The sequence below is a fragment of the Lissotriton helveticus genome, chromosome 1_1 (assembly GCF_964261635.1).
Source record: "Lissotriton helveticus chromosome 1_1, aLisHel1.1, whole genome shotgun sequence".
Classification (NCBI taxonomy): Eukaryota; Metazoa; Chordata; class Amphibia; order Caudata; family Salamandridae; genus Lissotriton; species Lissotriton helveticus.
Window position 1 is genome coordinate 354,463,756 of NC_136057.1, and position 20,290 is coordinate 354,484,045.

General features: G+C 43.6%; 1 protein-coding gene across 27 annotated transcripts in view; it reads left to right on the top strand.

Moving 5' to 3' along the window:
- The window catches only part of MICAL3 (microtubule associated monooxygenase, calponin and LIM domain containing 3), a 2,019,125-nt gene that overhangs the window by 186,848 nt on the left and 1,811,987 nt on the right, over nucleotides 1–20,290 (top strand). For 16 of the 27 annotated variants that reach the window (XM_078673601.1, XM_078673611.1, XM_078673608.1 and 13 more), the window contains exon 1: nucleotides 583–1,003. The exons of 2 other annotated variants lie outside the window; for them this stretch is intronic. The gene's annotated coding sequence lies outside the window, so the exon portion shown is untranslated. Of the gene's footprint in view, nucleotides 1–581; nucleotides 1,004–20,290 lie in introns of those variants that run through there. 9 more of the 27 variants (XR_013606836.1, XM_078673606.1, XM_078673626.1 and 6 more) reach the window with 3 other exon arrangements.

A 20,290-nucleotide genomic window follows, 5' to 3' on the forward strand; every position in this document is an offset into this window, starting at 1 on the left:
TACTGCCCAACCATGCCATGCTGTGTCTGTGGCAGCCAAAATCCGATAGTCAGTTGACTTCTGAAATCCGTGTTGACATCTTACGCCCTGTTACAGACTCGCTCGGGGTCCAAAAAATGGGTGTAATTTATATTTGTAAATTTCCCTCGTCTTCATGCTTGATTTTAATTGCTAGAAAGTGTCACTCATAGCCATTGAAATGTCACTCATAATTACAATGAAATTATGAAAATGTCACACATAGCAATCTGAAACCTTGGCAGCTATGTATAGTACTTGCTGTAAGACAACTCTAGTGCATTTTTGAAACTACAGCGCAGAAATTGTGAACACCAAAATAAGAGTGGAGAAATACGGTATGAATAAAAGCCAGCGACAAGTAAGACAAGAATTCTCAATTTAGTTTCCGGCCATTGACCGAGGCAGGGCATAGGAATGTTAGGATGTGTTAACGCTGCCTCTTTACCAGCTCGGCTTTTCAGGATAGTCCCGCCCTTTCCTCTGCACACCTTCTCCTAACAGGTCCTCCGTATTCTCTCTGCCATGGTATTGGTTCGGAGTTGCTTATTCAATTCCCTGACAGCCATTCACCGGCCTCGCCGTCGAAGAGGCAACTTTCACAAATCAGAAAGTTTGTGGGTGCGCGCGGCCGGGCGGGAGCGTTGTGCGGTGTACAATCCATGTCCCGGACCGCATTGGAATCCGGGGTGAGGTTCGCATGACGGGCCGGGAGCGGAAGGGTGAGTCCATAAGGATCAAAGGGTTGAGGCCATTTTGATCGGATGGTGTTTGGTTCGCAGTGTAGCACGTTCTGCCCCTTTTCCGAGGTCTTGTTGGTTCGGTCTGTCAACTGCTCCGCCTGCGCTCGCGCCGGCTGTTCTGGCGCGCGTGACAGACAGCAGGGACAGTGACACGTCTGGGACGCAGGCTGCGAGCGTTGGAGGGTCTTCGCCGCCAGGGGCGACTCCAGGAGTCCTGCAGCAGAAGCGAGGCCGGCGCTGCGGTAAGAAAGACGTACAGTCCAGCCTGTTTGTCGTTTCTGCGGGGAGTTAGCCTGCCACCGCGGTGCCTGTTTGCCGCGAGAGTTTGTTGTGTTTTTGAGACACTTGAGTCATTAACGACGCACAACTTGCACTATGCTCTGCGGTGATCGTTTGCTGCTTTAATAACGTATGACTTGTGTTGTGCGCACGACTGTTTATTTCGCACACCGCTCACCCTGCTAACGTGTTGCTGCTTTCTTAGCGACACATTTATTGGTATTTGGTTTAGAACAATGTCGGCGGTGTAACTACCACGCACATTTATCGATTTTATCCTGATATTTGACATTTCTTTCCTCTGAATTGTTATTTGTGTTGTGTACTTTCTGTGCTGCTGTATGCGGACGTTTGGCCGGACAAACGGCACACTTGCCGAGTCTGTGTTGTCCTTTGCCTCTTGTGCGGCACGCGCTGCTGCACCTTTTGGGTGAAATACTTTGAATGAGGGAGCATCTCTGGCACTTCACAGTAGGAAACGGGAAGTATGGTAGAGGATGTGGCATTATGGCCCGAGCTGTCGCCTTGGGAACGGGAGCCAGGATCGAATTCGTGGGAAAAAGTGACCTTGTGTTATGTAACTGATGCTCATGTAAAGTGCCCCGATGCCTGCGGGTTGAGCTCGCGCTATGTGCCACATCTGCTGCATGCCATCGCTGAACACTCGTTGCCCTCTCTTGCCATTTCTGTTCACAAACTACCCCCGTTCATACACTGCCTCTCTTCTGTGCCCCATCTGAAGACTCAATGCTGTCTCCACTCGCAGCCACTTCTGCTCACACACTGCCCTCACAGCTCCCTGCACCTTCTGCTCACACACTACCCCTTCTCATGTGCTCCTTTTTGTCTCCGATCAATCACTGCCCTCGCAGTTTCTTCACCCTTTAGTTCACACACTGCCCTGCCCCTCGCTTCCTTAGCTCCAGGCTATATTTCAAAAACATTAAAACCCACATGCATTTAAACGTGGGAAAAGTATTTTCCATTCATAAATATCACACCATTATTTATAGATCCTTGATTTGTGGGATTTTCCAATAGCAAAGTGCACTTAAGTGGAAGGAAATTCAGCAAGGGTGACAGATTTTCCAATGTTGTGAATATTCGTAATAGCCTAGGGTTGGATAATTTTAGCATGATCTACCTACCCCCTACAAATAGATGAATACTCACACACATGTATGCTTGTATATTTTTAGATTTCTTCAGCAGGTGGGCTTGCACGCAGTGAGTTAACACAGGGTTACTCTAGTCTAGTGGGAGATACAGGTGACTTTCTTGGGTTAATGGAAGACGCTTGTCTCTAACAGAGGCGTAGGTGAAGCACTTTTCCCTGGGGAACCATATTCTCCCTATGGAAAAAGAAAAATTGTTACATTTACAATTTCACATGATATTCTTTTGTTTTCCACCTCCTGGAAAGTCTGCACGAGTGAGTTGTGCAGGTTTGAGTTTTGAGAAAATCTATGATGGATTTTATGGAGCGGATCTACGGAATTTGTGGTGGGAGAAATAATCCACTAATTTGCCATATGTGTGAAAGCTGACCATTTTTCAAATTGCTGACATGCACAGCAAAATTGTGGTATAAAAAATGCATAAATTGACTACAAGTAAACCTTGAGAAGAAGGCAGATTTCAGGTGTTTTGGGCAGCTCATGTATTTTATTGTGCGTCTTCCTGGCAGCAGGATCATGGAGACTCACGCAAACAGCAGACTAGTCACTTGTTTGCAGTCTCAGACCTTAATTTGTACCTATGGCAAGCATAAAAATATCAGCAGTGTGTGATCCGAAAAAAATGTGTCTGGCCTTAACCACTTTTTCCTATTCTTTGTATAGTGTCAACAAATCTTCCTTTGCTCCTGCCCTTGCTGTTCATGCCTTGCCTGTTACTGAAGCTCGTTGAAACATTTTCAGTATACTAAAGTCAATTGCCTTATGGGAATGAAATAATGTACTCCAGTGAAACAGATGAACAAGGTTTTAATTTTGTATTACAATGTGGCTCAAGCAGTAACCAAATTGGTAATGGAGTGGGCCATTTTGTAACATTTAAAAACAGCGCAACGAAGTGATTGATTCTATGGCACAGGTGACTACTTAAGGTATTGATTGCTGTACTTTTCGGTCCACATTTACAATGTTAAAAACACAAGTGCCACATACGAAATGCTGCTACATGAAAAGCCAGCCCTGCCTGAAGACAGCGCATCTCACAATAGGCCATGTGATAACTTTGTTAAAATTATTAAAAACAAGTTTCAGTTTGCGACTTTAGGCCTTTATTCTTAAAAGCAATCAAAGGTAATTATCGAAGTGGGGAAAAAGGCATAGATTAAAATTCTAGTGTAAGTCTTGCTAAAACATTACTTCCTAATGCACTGAGACCCTCTTGGGTTCTGACTACTGTTATATAGCACATCCTGCAACTCCCACCGCTCATGTACTTATGCTGCAGAGAAGCAGCACCTGACCGACTCCGAGCAGAATACAACAATCATGTATGAACTTTCGTCCCTTAGCAGTCCCCAAGCCTTTTATGTGCTTTCAATAGCTGGAAAGTGTAGCTAATCAGCTGAAATATTGATTGGGCCCCACAGAAGTTGGTGCCCATGTTCAGGGCATGCACACATTTATCTTCACACATGACCAGGTGGCTCTGGGCCTTTATTGGTGTTACTTGAATGGGTATATTTCTATGCAGTTCTTGTTTTGGGCTGCTGTATATCGTTTGTTTCTGTTCTATATACTGCTGGAGTATGCTGTTCTGTTTGCTAGGGTTTACCTTCTCTGTGTGAGTTCTGATGTACATACTGTAGTTCTTCATACAGACTTCATCTTTTGTAAATAGCTTGATTTCACTCTTTGTTTTAGCATTTGCGCTTTTGGCATCGCAAGCTGTTTTGTATACCTTATTTGCTGTGTTGTCGTTGATTTCTCCATGCTCTAATGTGTCACTTTTTTATTCTTTACACAGCAGACTGCTACATGTCATCCTACGACGACATAGTAGATCTTGTGTGAATGGTAATAGATTTTCACTGCATATTTATGGCTTGGTAAGAAGTAAAGGAGCACCAAGATTCGGTGCTATGAGCATAAAATAATCATTACTAGAACACCATGGTTTGTAGTAGTATGAGTGGAGGAAGTGTTTGCGTTCATGCTTTTGTACATGTATGCACACGTTAGTGACGCCATGAGTTGTGGTGCCAGGGTTTGTACCTGTGGAGTTACATGTTCATTCGGGGCATCCACTTTGTTGTGTTGACGTAGCATTTATATTTATTCCCCATGTTTACATGCTTTTCACTAAAACTCATTTTCCTGCAAACCCACCAAGCCTGTCTGTGGACACCCTCAATAAGACAGTGGTAGTACTCTTCGAAAGGACTCGCCACTCTGTCCCCAGCCTGGCTATCTGAACTTGGACCCATCCCGTGCTGCTAGGCCAGGAACCTGGGAATCATTATTGTCAACAAACCAATGTCCAGTCAAGTCACCTGATTACCTCTTCCTACTTCCACAAGACTTCCCTCAAGACCCTTATAAAAATCTTCAGATGCTTTCCTTCTACACCCAGGCACCCAACCAGATTACCATCCAGGCGCTCAACAGCAATCTTGTCTAAAGAAACACGTTGTATGTCCGATTCTCCACCCAGCTCACCAAACTGCTCCAGATCATTCAGAATGCGGCAGCCAGACTCACTCAACCTCACTCCACTCACCCACACTTCCACTCGCCTCAATGACCTCAGCTGGCTTCCCATGGACACTAGTGCACTGTTCAAATTACACACACATATAAAGCACTGCATAATCTAGACCCCTCTTACCTGAATATCCACAGCAGTTTCCACACCGCCTCTAGACACATCTGCTCAGACAACCTTCTACTTGTTGCTGTCTCGCATCCGAAGATCCAGAGTCGGCGGTCCGCCCTTCTGGTACCTGGCTCCTAAAGCCTTGAACAAACCCCCACCTTCATATTAGGGCTGCTAGCTCAGTCCTTGAATTCAGGAAGAAACTGAAAACATGAATCTTCACGTAGGCCCTGTTAGACCTGGCACCATTGGCGTGGGTCTCCCTTCCATTTTTGTTGTTGCCCCATGTATTTTTGCCTAAGTTAGATGCTTTGGGCACCTTTTCACTGCTATTCAGTGCCACAGTGCAAGTGCTTCCTATTGTAAATTGATGTACTAATCAGTGATTCCATGTTTGGCTATTTGGTTTACTTGTTAGACCCCAGTCTAGTGCACTGAGTGTGCCCAGAGCGTGTACATCCAAATGCTGCTGGTGGGCTTGCAGCGCTGGTTGTGCCTCCCACAGAAGCAACCTTGTAAAATGTGTCTGAGGTCTGCTCTTGCAGAACCTGCGTGCAGTCTGGTACTGTCATGCTGACTGGGCAAGTGCACCCACTTTCCAGTCCCTAAACCTTTCCCTTTTCTTCATATCAGTCACCCCTATGGTTGGCCCAAGGGCAGGGTGCATTGCAAGTATAGGGTACACAAGCCCTGATGTGTGTGGCATGTTCTAATAGTGAATTACATCCATATTTTTCGTTTTTCACTATTGCAAGGCTATCTGTTCTCCATAGGCCAGAATGAGCTGTTAGAGTTATTACATTTTATAATCCTAACTGTCTCAGAGAACATGGTGGAAATTTGAGTTTAGTATGCCTGAATTCAGAATGATAAAATACATCTTTTAGTGCAGTTGGTTTTAATATTCTGTGTTTGCAAATACCACTTTTAGAAAGTAGGTATTTGCTTGTCTAACCATTCAAACCTGCCTCTGCTAGGTTGTGTATTCCTATGTCTGGTTTTGTGAGTGACAGGGCTGGGAATTCCAGGAGACAGGCTGAGTCACCCGGTGGTGAATAGAGAGATCTGTATCTAGATATGAGGGAGGGAGGAGTTGCACCTGAACCTTGAATAGGGCTGTGCCTGCCTTCCACAATGCTGGCTCCACCCCCGGGTAGCGGCTGATGTCTCTGCCCTGCACACTGATAGAAGAGAAGGAGTCCTGTAAAGAAAGTGCTCCAGGACTGTACTTGCCTTCCACAATGCTGGCTCCACCTCCTGTGGGGCGTCTGATGTGCATACCCTGCACTGTGAAAGTAAAGAAGTCTGGTAAACAGAGTGCTTCAGAACTGGTTTGGACTGGGCTAAGGCCCCCCTCCCCTCAGAGAACAAAGGATTTTGGGGTATAAATATTGGGACTCTGATCCCATGATATTAGATCACTTTGGACTACAACAAGAAACCTTTACTGAGGAGAGGAACCTGAAGAAACTGAGGAGAGACTATTCCCAAGCTGAGGAGCTGCTTTGGGGGATTGGCCTGCAGTGGTTGCCTTACTGCCAAAGGAAGGAGAAAGGAACTTTGTGTACTTTGCTTTCAGCTTGTCCAGGATCTCCAAGGGCTTGGAAAAGAGCTTGCCTCCTGCTGAAGTCTCAGGGACAACAGACTTCACTCCCCAGAGTTCTTTGGAAGTGCCTGCTGCTGTTTTGGGCCTTCTGAGGAACTGCGTGTCGCAAGGAGCTGGAAGCGCGACTCAACGAGAAGAAGAATGTAACCGTCGCTGTGCCTGCCGTCGCAACTCCGAAGGAGGGTGTCGCTGCTGGAACGGTCGCTCTGCACTGCATCGGAGAGAAGCGTGCCGCAACAAAGAGGAAGCGTGTCGCCGTCGCTGCTGCTGCCGGCGCAACTCCAAAGGAGGGTGTCGCCGCTGTAGTTGTCGCACTGCACCGCATCAGGAGAAGAATCTCGCAACGAGACAGGAGCGTGTCGTCGTTGCTGTGCCTGCCGCCTCAACTCTGAAGGAGGGTGTCGTCGCTGGAACTGTCGCATTGCACCGTATCGAGCAAGAGCGCCTTGCATCCCCGAGAAGCGCGCCGCCGTCGGAGCTGCTGCTGTCGCATCTTGGATGTCGCCGCTGTAGTTGTCGCATCGAGTGGAAGCTTCACACACACCCACAACCACACACCCACACCCCCACACACCCACACAACCACACAACCACACACCCACACAACCACACACCCACACACCCACACACCCACACACCCACACACCCACACACCCACACACCCACACACCCACACACCCACACACCCACACACCCACACACCCACACACCCACACACCCACACACCCACACACCCACACAACCACACACCCACACAACCAACCACACACACACCCACACAACCAACCACACACACAACCACACACACAACCACACACACAACCACACACACAACCACACACAACCACACACAACCACACACACAACCACACACACAACCACACACACAACCACACACACAACCACACACACAACCACACACACAACCACACACACAACCACACACACAACCACACACACAACCACACACACAACCACACACACAACCACACACACAACCACACACACAACCACACACACAACCACACACACAACCACACACACAACCACACACACAACCACACACACAACCACACACACAACCACACACACAACCACACACACAACCACACACACACACACAACCACACACACACACAACCACACACACACACAACCACACACACACACACACACACAACCACACACAACCACACACACACACACAACCACACACACACACACACACACAACCACACACACACACACAACCACACACACACACACAACCACACACACACACACACACACACACAACCACACACACACACAACCACACACACACACAACCACACACACACACAACCACACACACACACACACACACAACCACACACACATAACCATACACATAACCACACACACACACACAACCACAAACATAACCACACACATAACCACACACATAACCACACACATAACCACACACATAACCACAACCACAAACATAACCACACAACACACACATACACAACTACACACACAATCACAACCACACATACAACCACACATACAACCACACATACAACCACACATACAACCACACACACAACCACACACACAACCACACACACACACTTTCACCAGGCACAGACAACATCAGTCGTCAGTGTACGCTTTCACCGGACACAAACACCACCAGCTCTCAGTGCATGCTTTCACCAGGCACAGACACACCACCAGCCGTCAGTGCACACTTTCACCAGGCACACACACCACCAGCCATCAGACATTTGGTGTATGTGCTTGGCTGAGGAGCCAATGGGGCGAAGCTACCATCTGTGGGATTATGTATGAACGCCAAGTCAGAATCCCCCCTAAACCGTAACGATACCGCAGTGCCGTGGAGCCTCAGTGCACGCTTCCACCAGGCACACACATCCCCAGCCGGCAGTGCACACTTCCACCAGGCACACACACTACCAGCCATCGGTGCACAATTTCTACAGGCACCCACACCACCAGCCATCAGTGCACACATCAATTGTTAACGCATCCACAATTAACTATTGTAGCAATCGCAGTGTGGCACACTTTACTTTTACGTTATGTGTTAAAAACTCATCTAGTTGCGCACTGTGCACTTGGTGTTTTCCTACACCTTAATTATTTAAATTAATAAACCATTAATATGCACTATTGTTCATCAGTTATTTATTTTCATAATCTGATTGCTCAAAGAAACGTAACCATTTTCATTACTTGTACTATAGTTCACTTTTCAATTACATGTATTCAGTACATTTGTTTGTTTATACCAACATTTCAATTTATAACCATTTATTACATTACACAGTATTCACTTCATGCCCTCATGCCCAATGCATTTCGGCACCACACGGTGCCTTCATCAGGGGCTGATCTGAAAAAATATAAAATAAACATGTGTGAGTGTTTTATGCGCTATTGCCCATGGGTATGTCTTCTCTTACATCTTGTGATGTCATACCTATTTCACGTGTATGTGTGATCAGTCAACTGTAAAACAAAACCATAGTACCTTAATGTCATCTATTTTTCGTCAAATAATAGTATTCACTGTAGACCCTCCTACATGCAAGTCTTAGCTTACCACTTATTCTCAATGACGTAGGCCTTGTTAATCTCTCAAAAAAATTCACGAAAGCACTGTGGTTAATTCCACGTATTCTTTCACTCCAAAAGGTCACCATTTGGCTATAAAGCCAAAAAACGATATTATATTGTAAGGTCCTACCTGATCTTCAATTGTTGGTGCAAAGCTCCCTATCAATACATAATGGAATACTTCAAACTAAGCTCACGGTCACTTCTTTAAACGTATTCGAGCTTTATGCTATCCCGACATACCTGTAAAGTTATGCTCTGTCAGCCTAAAACAACAAAGACATATAGCATATGTTGTATTATGCTATTCAGAACCCTTTCATTCTATGTTCCACGATTAAGAATATTCTGGCTAAATACCTGTCTCTTCCCCCGTCGATGCTCGTTAAAGCCGCTTTTCTGTGTACTCTCCGTGTAGTAAAGCGCTAAACTGGCGCCATGATTAGTCCTTGTATTTACTCGTTGCTGCCGTGCTATAAACATAAACGACGCACTGATGCCCGAGCGTACCTCTATAAACAGAATCTTATACCCCCCCATTAAGCACACTTTACTTTTAAACATATTCATCTAAAGCGCAGCATGCCACCATTGCTACAAAAAATAAATACACATTTTTTTGGCCAACAATTTATAGACTTTTATTGCAATTGGTGTTGCAAAGTTTAGCAATGCCAATAGCTCAAACTTAATTAATGCGAGACCTATTGCATTGCAAATGCTTGTTTCAACAATGCTACCAGTGACACAATCTAGTTGCTACTGTCTTCAATTCGACCCTAGGTGTTTCTTAACTATCAACAGTGGGCTTTATCTATTCAGAATGTGGTTGTGTACGGTCTGCAATTTCACCCTCACTATATTGCTTGTTTTAAAATGTACACAGTTTGTTCTTTGGCGATCATTCTAGTTTTTGATGCTGTTTTTCTTACTGAGTTAATTATGTCCATTTTCTTCCTCAGTTTGCCCTCTCACTTAATTTGCCCAAAATGGCGTTAATGGGCAATGTTGCCTGCGAACCCTCCCACCTCCAGTAAGCTCAAAGGGAGTCCCATCTATGTCCTCCTTTGATGTTTTGTGTGCTTTCAACATTTCTAGGACTTTTTCTCTACGTTTATTTTATTGGACTCTGCATTATAAGGCCTCTTCTACTATGATTCATACTTTCTATCATTTCATTGCACTGAGGATGGTAAGGTGCTGATCTTTAATGTTATATACGTTACTTTAAGATACTCCCTCACATTGTATGATGCAAACTGAAATCAGTTGTCAGTAACTCTTGTTTCAGGTAGCCCTTCATTGTGAAATTTCATCCATGAAAGCAATTGTGCGTGCTCTGGTTATCTGTTCCATAATTTTTATTTCAGTCCATTTGCTCTTTTAATCCGCAATGACCGTGGCATTTCTTTGATTTCTGGGTAGGACATGCATTGGTCATTTGAAGTCAAAGATTAACTTTTGCTGTGCCTATTTTGGGACTTCCACCACTTTGTACTGAGCTTTATGTATACACAACTACCTCTCGCTTTTAATGCATGCTAGGCACTGATCAATCTATTCTTCCACCTCTTTAAGAAGTTCAGAGCACCAATCGTTCTCCTTCAGTCTACGTTTGGTTAGTTTTCCCCAGGTGCCATTAATGTGCGAGCTTTATCAATTTCCTCTTTTAAGACAGTAGAACTAATTTGTCCTTCCTCAAAACAAAACCACCCTGTATTGATGATTTGTTCTGTACTTTCCAGTATGGCTGCATAGCCCAAATGTTATTTCTTTCCACATATAGCCATATATTTTGCCTGCCAGTATTTTCATCACTTGGTTATTTGCCATTTCAGTTTCCTAGTCTTGATGGTGCACCTTGACTATTTTAAGAGTTCTTCCAGACACATTACGAATTTCTTAATCTTTCATTTCCTTTCTCCTCCCCCATTGAACCTGGCAACCGTAATAGGTAATATGCTAATTTGTTTTCCCACTTAGGTAAATATTCTGTATGGTATATGAATTTCTGCACCAGTCTTGCCAGTCTCGGTGATGCTTTTTCTGTTTTTCCAGTTTCCAAAAGGATTTATGGTTGGTGTGAACTTGAAGATCCTGTCCCAGAGAGGAGTTTAAAAATGTTTTGTCTCTCAACCTGGCATGCTAAAATCTTTTTCTAAGAAGGCATACTTACTTCCTCTGGGTGTTCAAAATCTAGAAGCAAACACTATTACTATTTCAGCATCATCCCTTTTGTACTATACTTAGGAAATAGTTACTGGCATTCACTGTTAGTATTTTAGGGTCTGATTTAAAACTCAGCGGACTGGTTACTCCATCACAACGGTGACAGATATCCCGTCTGCCGAAATATAAATCCTATTCAATCTTACGGGATTTATAGTTCCTGGGATCGGTTATCCATCACCATTGTGATGGAGTAACCAGTCGGCGGAGATCTAAATCAGGCCCATAGTCTTGTCAGTTAAAGTGATCTCAACATTTTAGCTCCTAGTATCTGTTCCATTACATCTTCAAAATCTTCCTTTTGTTCTTTTCCTAATTTAAATTCTTGCCTTTTCCTTAGGAGCTTTTGTAATGCCTCTGTTTTGCTACTGTTGTGCAACACTAATTTATTATAGTTCTGTTAACCATAGGTAGGACCTTAATTACTCTTTATTTTCAGATTTTATTTTAGTTTGCCTTTAGTAAGTCTCTTTTCGTTTTAGGCCTTGTCCTGAAGGCATGTGGCCAAAATACTCCACTTCGCTCATTCCATTTTGGCATGTTTCTTTTAAGTCTGAAGCCAGTAAGATGTTTAGTACATTTTCCAGCGCCCATGTACTTTTTTGCATCTTCCATAAACCAGTATATCATCTTGGAAATATTGTACACATTTTTCGTTTCTAAACAGATTGTACAGAAGTCTTAGAAAATGGATTTAGTAGTTGCTAAACCAAAAGGAAAACTTTTAAATTCAAGTGTGCCCTTGCCTATTGAATTTGAATGGAGTTATTTGTTGGTAGGCTGATTTTAATTCCAGCCTACTATAGATGTTTTTGCCTTCAAGATTGGTAACATTTCATTGATGTTTGATAGAGGGTAGTTTGAATCTCTAGTTTCATTTCATCCTCTTTGTTTTCTTCTGTGTAATCTACTTTATTGAATGATTTAGTTAAAATCTTCCCATACTTGCAAAGTGGCCTTAACTGCAACGTTTATCACACTTTTGTCCTTTAGGGGGAATGCTGTATTGTACGTCAGATGGATCTTGCATCTACACCTCAAACTACATTTCATTCTTCTGTTTGTCATAAAATCCTTTGTTCAAATATTTGCGTTCTTTTGAGATTTCCTTTGTTAAAGCTTGTTCTACTTTGTATAATGTTGACTTCAGCCATGGCTGCTTCTTTCTTTATTTTTAATTGTTTCACACATCTCAAATATTGTTCTTGCGTTTTGGCTATGGTGATTGTAGGATTCCTGCTTAGGAATAGCTGTTCTTGCCCTTTTAACTGGAGTTATTTAATCACAAGTATTTGTGAGCCTACTGCTGTTTCAGGGTCTCTTGTGTTATATTGGTGTAAATATCACATGAACAATAAAGTTGCATTTATTAAATGTCAGCTCACAATTCATCCGGAATTGTTAGAATACCACTTAATTGCCAGAGAGTGGGTGTTTCTGTAATAAGAAGGTTACCACCTTCATGTGTGCTGAGAAACACCAGCCCTGCCTTCTGGGCTTGGGTGTACAAGCTGTAATGGGAAAATCAGTTCTCTTACTCGAGTCAACAGTTAAAATCCCCAGCTGCAGACTACATCGTCGTAGCGGCTCCCTGTGCAGAGCGGCCTCACTAAGCTGGAAATATTCTGATGCTGACCACTGATCTGCTCAGTGTTCACACTGCCAGCCTTTTATCCCATCTTCTTGTTGCCAACTTGAAGCGACACTCGGAAGGAAGTGAGTGAAAGGATTTAATTTAAATAGTGACTGCACAAAATATAAGAAATATGCTATAACCGAGGACACCTGTGTGATGGCAAGCGCCATCCTCTCGAGTTCAATCACTGCTTTACGCTCCTCTTGACGTGCATCTTTCTCAGTCAACATTTGAAGACTGGAGTGCCAACAGAGACCGTTGCGTACAAACATAGAAATGGGAGCGATCACTACACATACCAAGAACCATACTGTTCATGGCAACATTGCTGCCTCGTTCATTTAGGAGCCTAGTGAAAGGTGCTTGGAGAATGAAGGGCGAGTACTGAAGGGTACAGAATCAGGGGATGTTCCATTCACAAAAATGTTGCCTTTGCTATCTCCCTTGGCTTGTCCATGTCTATACTTAGCCGAGGTAGTGGGTTGTTGTATCTGTATATAGTGCTTATGGTGAAGACTCCTGCTCTACAAATGTACTCCATTGATTAGGCAGTAGCTGAATGCAACATATACCCCATGTAAAGATGATGGGTGTAAGGGTACTATTTAAAAAAGACTACAACATTGAGTTGTGTGAAACTCCAGACAAATCTGTAGACCTGTGTAATGCCGCCAGGTGTTACACTAGGTACGTATGGTCAAGAGTATCTAGTGATCCTGTAGTCCGTTTGTATAGATTGATCTATCATGCTGTTCGCCATGTGTAGAGAGAGTGCTTTGAAGGTGTGCGGTTTTCATCCTGGTCTTTTGTGGCATCTGTACTGTCACTAAATGTTTAACTTCTTTATATTCATGCAGCTCTTTGGGGATTGTACTGGATTCAGAAAATTGTGTTATAACCTCCTGGTCCCTGGGTGACAAAACACGAAGGTACTTTGGAATTTTGTGTTGCTTGTCAGACTGTTGAACGTATTTGTTGTTAATTTCACCTGTACATCAGTGGTGTGTGGTCTTGGAGTTGTCTTTCATTTATATAAATGTTGTGTGTTCCAATCGCAGTATTCATGCTTGCACTGAAGGTGCAGTGTGGTTTTTGCCCCCTTTTTTATTTCCTTTCATTTAATGGTTCATGGTTAAAATTGGTCGTATTTATTACCTGCCCGACGTAACCTAAAGGGAATACGGATCTAAATTAAAATTTAGAATAGTTACAATGGGCAATTGCGGAGGAAATGAGGATGAAATTGGTCTGGAGTGATGCTCAATTGTATGATGACTTGGAAACCTGGTCTGCGATGTTAATTGCATTGAGGTTGGGAGATGAGGAGGGAGGTCACATGGCCGACTGGTCTTTGTCCGACTGAATTGACTGTAGCAATCAGTCCTCTATATGTTAGGAAGGCCCATGCTGGGTATTTTGTGTAATATTGTGTTGGTCGCTATTGTATATGTTATAAAACTGCAAATAAAACATTTGAAAAAAATATTTAGCAGTAATTGTCGCTTTTCAGCAAATAATTACTTCTCAGTTACCTGACTTCTCGTGCTTCCACGTTCGCCCAATGTAAGTTTTTGGCCAAATGGGACAATTTGAACGTTCTTTTGTGAGTTTACTACACATTTCATGTGTCAGTTTTTTTAGGGTGAGTCTGATTTAGATGTACGTCTTCCAACTTACTTTTAAGTAGCAGAAATACTCTTGCATTAGGGCATTTAGGCAGTGTTGAGTTGGATCTGAGGCCCTTCATTTAAAACCAGTTACAAGAAGGAACTTTGCCCGCTTCCAGTTTATGTATAGTTTAAGTTTAGCGAATGCAGGGAAATTACCAATTTGTGATGGTTATTTTATGGGTATCCTGAATTCCCAGCACAAGAAAGCTGGCTCATAAAATATTGCTAGGATCCCGTAGTAGCTTAACTACTGGATTATGCAGTTTTTGTACTGCTGCCCTTCAGTTTAAAAGAAAATGTATCATGTGACACTGGTGGCAAACTAGAATGTAATGACAGTTGGCGAGTTGTGACCATTTCACATCCAACAGTATGAAATATTTGACAGTTTGGTCTTTTAACATTTTTTACACCAAGATTTTGTTACACAATTACTTAGGATATGTTCAAGTAAGGCACAGATGTCTCCAGGAGATGGGGAACCGTCGTTATTTCTAGTCCTATTTTAATATCTTGTATTTGTTTTTTGGGGTTATTTATTTATTTTTTTAGTAGCATTCCCTTTCAGGTACTTCTGATTTCTTACTGATGGAAACCTACATCATTGAAATTGGTTAAAGGCAGCTGTAAATAGTTCAAATGTTCTAACTTTTCCTGAAATACATGATTTGGTTCAGATTTCAAGGTGAGATTCCGTGATTTCCAGCGTCAACGGCCTTGGACGTTTCAGTGCGATTCTTTAGTGTTTTAACCGCTTAACCGCTGCGGCAATTCCACCGCGGTACGGCCGTTTAGCGGAGTGGGCGGCCGTTGGCCGACAAACGCTTGGAAGGGGTTCATTTTCTTGAAGGTTTTTTATTTTATTCATCTGAACAGAAGTTTCTAGATGGGGCATAGCAAGATGTCAGTTTCTGCAGGTACTGTTTATGGATGTCACATAGGACCTTCAGTTTGATCCTACCATCAACTGGGACCAATGGAGGTTTTTAAGCACTGGTTTGATGTGACTCTGTGTATGCTAAGGCAAATCTTGCTGCGCGGAAGTCTTGGCATTGTGATTCTTGGAGAGACAATACCTCTTGTTAACTCAGTTGTGTGACTGGTATGTAGGGGTGCGAGTATTTTCTAGAGTAAGGAGAAATTGCAAGTTCACACCCATGCCCACTTTGTTGACTTGATAGTTTAAAAAAGATTCTTAGGGTTTGTTTGAGTGAGATGGCCGGGAAGCAGTTGGGTTCGAAGTCCGGGGGACTCTTGAAATGGATTGAGTAAGGCATACTGCCATGGATATCTAGACACTCTGGAGCCTATTCACACGAGTACATTTATATATAAGTAAATCTGCACTTTGTGTACTTTACAATACTATGCACCATTTCAGAGTGTAAGATTACTACAAAGTGCCGCCTTGCATGTCTCCACCCCCAAAACATGGGGTGTGGCCAGTGTTACGAGTGTAAAGGTACTACTGCCAAAAAGGACTTAGAACAGTAGTAAATGTACTCTAGTAATTCCAGCCCCACACATGTCCTACAATTGGTACTTCAACACGCTCCTATAAAGGAGGCAGGACTAAAGCTAGAACTCCTTAGGAAATAATGTTAATAAAAAGTAAAACTTTCCGACTTTTCATACAATATATACATTTAATGTTAAGATCTATATATATGTGTATGAATGCATTTACTCTCAGAAACGGCCTTTGGGCATGTAATGGAAGATCTAAATCAGATGGGGTGGGGAGAGTTGCATAAAATCGTCGACACCACTCAATCCTTGTCGATTACATGCTCTTGGATATAAAACTGTGGCCAGCCTTGGTAGACATGGCGGTAATTCAAAGACAGGATAGTGATCATAATACTTTGAGCCTATCACTGGTAGCCCTGGGTGACTATCTCCCTGCAGCGCCAAATGTGGCCCTAGATAGTGTCTGCCAACAACCGGTGGAGGCTCAAGTGGAGTGTGATGGCTGAGTCAGAAGCTACTCTCGAAAGGTGCTAGAGGTTGTCACTGCAGGGCTTGGGTAAATGGAAGGTGTGATTGAAGACACTAATAACCTAGACCCTTTTCAGAATTTACATGCATTGCATAATTCTATGTTTGCCTCTCTCAGGGCACTACTTACAAAGGACTTCCGTGGGCAAGGAAAAGGAAAAAGGAGGCCTCATGGTATACTAAGCCTTGCTGGAAAGCCAGTCGTACTTTGTTAGGATCCATAAGAGCAGGGCATAGAGATGCTAAACGGGCAGCCAGGTTACATTGTATAACCACAATGCTAAAAGAGAGTGAGAGTGTGATAAATGATCTATGATGTTAGATGCCATTAAAAGCAGTTATAGCCCTGTCAGTATTTCTGAGTCGTGGGCCTGCAAAGATGAAGTAAGAGCACGTAAGTATTTACTGCGCGTCCCAGTGCGCGTTCATATATCACTCTCTGTCGTGAAGTTCTGTACTAGTTCACGAGCACCACGGAAGCCGCGGATGAGGGAGGATGCGAGGACTGCTCGTGAACTAGTAAGTACGGCATAGCCGCGTTAGGGAGCCTTATGCTTAGACTTTCAACACCTACTACCATGACCTTACCCTAAACCATGGCATGCCCCACTTTTACTTTACCAACAGATGGAAGTTCCATGTACCCCTTTTCCAGACCGGCTAATGGGGCACTGACTCCTAATTATTCCAGTATATATTTAGTCCTTAGTCTTTTAATTTTACAGCTCACCATGGACTTGTACAGAACTTCACGACATAGAGAGTGTGTTTTATGTTAAGTGTTGGTTTTGTCTTGTAGTGTTTTTTCTTCCACCTACAGGTCACAGCACCTAAGTGTATTTTACCGGCAATCGCAAAGTCACCATATATGTCACCATGTCTTTCTTTCCACAGGTGATATATGAATGCACACTGGGACGCGCAGTAAATACTTACGTGCTCTTACTTTATCCTTGCAGGCCCACGACTCAGAAATACTGACAGGGCTATAACTGTTCAAAATTGAATGCCATATTGCAGTTGTATTATAATCTATATTCTATTCACTTGTATATACCCATAGCACACATTGTTGCCAACCTTAGTGAGTGACAGAGGGATCTGACCCCGTCCTGACGAAGAGGCAGTCAGCCTCGAAACATGTTGACAACACCAGGAGAACTAGCCCATTGTTAAGCTAGATTGTCTCCGCCACACTATTTTTAACGATACCAGCCTATGACTAATAAATAATTTTTTGCTTTCATAAAGCCAGGTATTCTCTTAAATCTCACTTTTCCATATAGCTCCTGACCCTACTCACACAATACACTTCACATAGCACTTACAATATCTAAGTGCTCCAGCGTAGTTGCTAGTCGTAGCACGCCCCGTCCCACAGCGGGGCGGGAAGACCCCGATGATGAAGCATGACACCAAGGGCCCTTTTGGTGTGTGAGGTGTAGTTACAGACACAGCCACAGCCGCCAGTTACCGAGTGCTTTTCTTTTCCTTGATGAATTCTTAAAATCAGACACAGAGATTAAGATTCAAGAAACCTGAGTGCTTGTATCTGAAGAGCACGAGGAATATCAGGTACAGCCGCAGCCGGCACAGGACCCACACAGGACTTGCTGGGATCGGCCAAAGATAATGGAATGATATCGGAGAGAAAGAGAGTGCAATCACTATAACTCGGAGGGGGTGCGCAATAACATGACGACTTTGCCGTGCACGCTGGTATTCCAAACATTGGCCTGACCCCCCTGGAGCTACGGAGCAAATATGAGTACTGGCTCCCATATTCTGCGCTCTGTATTCTGTATCCCGTTACATCCCACTGTATTCCGCCGTCTATCTCTCAACTCGCTCAGCCCTGCCTGCCAGCCTTGAGAAAATTTAGCCCGATCCTCCCAACGTTTCTTCGCATCCTGTTGGGTTTCGTTGTGTACCTGTGCCGTCAGCGTAGTCTAATACAGCCCTCGCACATACTCCTGGGTAGTACTTCTCTCACCTTCTCTACAGCGCTGCTCAGATTACATCCACAAGCAGCAAGCCGCATCTAACTGTTTCTGTATCCGCGATCTGTGCAGCCTGTGCAGCCTGCGCTCAGCATTGCTGATGTTGTCATCTAGTGAGCAGACACTCGGCAAGCACTCTGCAGCACTCTGTAGCTTTCCTCTTACACGGCTAACACGACGTCTAAATACGAAGAGGGCCGGTAGAAAGGGAAGAGTGGGGGGCCAGTGCCCTTGATGCCTACTGAACACACTCTAAAGATGCGCTATTTCGCTCTACCACGCTGCATGCTCACGTAAAAGTGCCTGAAAAGAGCCTGAAAATAAAAAGGAAAAAAGAGCCTGAAAGACTTTTTTGAGAGCAGGCAGACTTTCAACATTCAGCCTAGTCAACTGCACTGATAAAGAAATATACAGGTCTGGCAGGAGGTGTGTAACCTGAGGGGGGTAGCAAGGACTTCTACAACGGACACTCAGGGGCCTCTCTCTGGGGGATTTAAACCACAAGCCACCTGTAGTATATCCTTCATCCTTTAAGAAAGCCTATGCTAAAACCTATGTGAAAGCCTATGATAGACGGGCGAAAGATAAGGTTAAAGTCGATAAAGTTCAATTAATCTCTAGATACTCCTGTAGGCAAGGATCCCACATAACTGTCAAAACAACAGCAACAACAACAACAACTGTAACAGTTACAGCTACAATTACAGCTATATTACATAGACGGAGTCAAAGACTGATACAGACTCAGCTGAGTGGGCAAACACAAGACCAGGCCCAGGGTCAAGTAGAGATTTGGATATACGACATGGCTGAGCTAGCGGTGACTTCGGGGCAAATATCAGAGCAAATCAGCGAACAGACAGCTGAATCAACTATCCATCTAACGGATCTGGTAGTACCTGAAGAGCCCACAGCACCCGTAGAATCCCCAAAAGCAGACTCTGAGATACAAAACTATAATACTCAGAAAACAAGGGATATACAGAGACGACCAGAAACTAGAGGGTCCAAGGCTAAAGAAAATGACGAAGAGAAAAACAGCAACAACACTATGGGTAAACCTAAAAGCAAGGATCAAAACAAAAATAAAAATATCGAGAAAAACTCAGATAAGATCGCTGATAAGAAACCAGAAAAGGACACAGATACGGACAAGGATAACGTCAAGAATAAAATAAAAGGCAAAGAGAAAGTAAACAAAAAGGACAAAGTAATGGATATCAAAGACCACGATCATGATAATGACTATGATAATGGTAATTTGGAATTATTGGCCAAGAAGGCAAAGAGGCTACAGACTATTAAAAACCTGAAAGCAGCTGCGAAAATCACAGGACAGCAGGTAGATTCACAGCCCCGGATCTCAAACATATTTATACCAATTTACAAAGAAGGGCAGAAAACGCTACCAAATCACGCAAAAGAGAAAGAGTTTGAAAGCGCTACATCACCTTCAATTACATCCGAGGAAAACAAACTCCTGCCTATACATCCGATTGAACCCCGGAGATCCGAACACCTTTCGTGTAAGGCACAAACATGCTCTCCAGGAAGACAACCACCTCTAGAATCCAAAACATCTGCCGACGAGTCTGAGTCAGACATTTGAGACAGGAGTCTCTATCTCAAGCGCAACAAGCGACTCAAATGAGGCAGGC